This window comes from Anneissia japonica, unplaced genomic scaffold, assembly GCF_011630105.1.
Source record: "Anneissia japonica isolate Jap-2015-1 unplaced genomic scaffold, ASM1163010v1 scaffold288031_len342695_cov171, whole genome shotgun sequence".
Taxonomy (NCBI): domain Eukaryota; kingdom Metazoa; phylum Echinodermata; class Crinoidea; order Comatulida; family Comatulidae; genus Anneissia; species Anneissia japonica.
The window spans coordinates 1-2,624 of record NW_022725829.1 but is presented as its reverse complement, the minus strand read 5'-3'; positions in this window follow the sequence as shown (position 1 = coordinate 2,624).

Below are 2,624 nucleotides of genomic sequence, written 5' to 3'. Positions count from 1 at the left end.
TTTACCTATTAATAGAATGAATAAATAAATTATATTTCCAATAACTATCACAACCATCACAATCGATAAATCATTAAACCCCATATAAACACATGAAAATAACAAACAGTTATATACCACTGCATCCGCTCGGAAAAAAAATCCGCTCGAATTGGCCTTCGCTCGAAGTGGCATCCGCTCGAATTGACTGGTTCCTAGGCTGGGACATGAAAGGTTGTTGTTTGTTGTTATTTCGCAATTCGCGACGTCATCAACGAGTACAATACATTCAATCCCGTAACATGATTGGTCTATTTTTTTCTAATTTGCATAATTATTTTTCCAACATTTTTGTCTATTTAAAAAAAAGTGTGTAAGTTATGGAGATGGTAACAATCATAAATCGATTATAAATTTAATTATATATTTTTAGACAAAAAATAAACCCACTTGGCCCACGGCTCAATTTTTTTGACACCATGACCATGCGTAATATTAACCTGTAGTGTATATATACGAAGAATTTTTTTCTAATAGGTTGACTAACAGGTACTTGGTGTGGTACTAGGTTTATTGCATTATGGCTTAGGGGCCGCGGTTTACCTCCCTCCGTTTAGTCATGCTGGATCAGGGGTAGTAAACTCAGCGATCGTGGGTTCGATTCCCACACGGGGCAAGTTTTTTTTTTTTTATTTATTTATTTTTTTAAGGTCGTGGGTTCGATTCCCACACGGGCCAGGTTTAAAAAAAAAATTTTTTTAAGGCAGTTTAGTTGATGGTGGATAATGATAGCAAACCTGTATGTTGTGGGTTCGATTCCCACACGAACCCATTTTTTTTTAAGGGTGAAGGTGGATAATGAATAGCAAATCTGGTGGTTGTGTGTTCAATTCCCACACGAACCAATTTTAAAAATTGTTTTTAAGGCAGTTTAGTTGATGGTGGATAATAAATAGTAAACCTAGATGTTGTGTGTTCGATTAACACACGAACCATATTTTTTTTTTTTTTTTTGCGGGCATAATTCCTAGACAAGATTGTTAATTCAATTCATATTGAAATTAGTGTTTTGATGGTGATTTTTTTTTTCTTTCAATGGGAATTCATATATTTTATATGAGAAGAATCTATGAATATTCAGCTTTCCGTTTACTGGGCGGGGTGCTCTATAGATTTATGAGAATGGTAATATCACCGAAAAAATAGATAAAATGACAGATGAATGATCAACAAAGACAACTGAAGACAATAGTTTGTCATTAGAAGTTATTTAGCATTTAATCAGAAAATTAATCTCAAAATCGAGTTGCCGTCCCCGGTGTTGTCAGTGACGTCGTATGATTTGTATGCGATTTTTACAAATTAACTTAACTAAGTAAAAAATAGTTGAGCCATGTAGTACCTTTCAAATTAACCAGCAACCCGGTAGTTTGTTTATTGTTTATTCATAGTTACCAACCTGAGAGATACTAGTTGGCTGGGATGAGGGGTCCAAGCGGCAAGGGAACCACCCCCACCCACCCCCGACGATCTGACATTTTTAAGTTGTTTTAAAACGATTTCGGAAAGTTTCTAAAATTTTTCTAAAAATTGGAACTTCCAAACCCGTTCGGTGATGATTGAATAGCAGGATGCATTATGGTTTTGCCGCAATTTGTAGACCTTATTAGTACCCTGTGTTGTGAAATTAATAATGTGAAGACGGAATTTAATTATTTTGCCTAAATTATAAAAACTTATAGGCCCTAAGTATCACAGGTGTCATCTTACAGGGGCGCATATTTGTAATTTTATATCAGAGATCTGGTGTTCAATTTTGAAGTAGCACTAATATCATGTTTTAGGTACAGTATAAATGAAATGCAAATACTAGACTATGTCTAGTCCTACTTCGCTTTTTCTTTTTTCGACCTTAAGCACATTCTCATCTGAGTTTTCATGAAAAATACAATGATCCTGCCATCCTGCTAATCTCAATCAGCCGATGGCCAACAAGCCAGTCAGTCAGTGGTGGCGTCAGAGGGGGGCTGGGGGATATATAGCCCCCCCACCTTCCGTCAGGGAAGACGATAAGTTTTGTCGGGCAACAAACAAATAAAAAAAAATATTTACATGTAATATTCGTTTAGCCACCATATTGTTTGTGTTAACTTTTTATCACAACAACAACAATAATAGGCCCTAATAATAATAATAATAATAATAATAATAATAATAATTCAATGAGACTAATTAAAAATAATTTGCGTTTTGCTCATTTAGATAGCCTCATGATTGTTAGAAAACATCGTGATAGGTGAAGCAACCTCGACCATGAAAGCGTGGTTAACAAATTTCATGCAAAATTTCCAAAATATAGAATTTTTTTTTTTTTTTTTTTAACTTAAATTAGATGGTTACATTGCATACTCTTTGTTTCTTGCTTCATTCGAAATGTTTTGGTTTTGGAAGCTGATTTCAACATAAGATAGCATATCCTACATGAAGTCATATTATAGTAACGCGATGCCTTTCTCAAATAAGTAATAAAAATTCGCCATAATTCATCAAATATCCGTGGCTTCCAGGGGGCTTCGCACTAGGATATGCCAACCTGTGAACTCAACTATTCTTCAAAGTGGCAATCCCATCACAAGTCAAACATA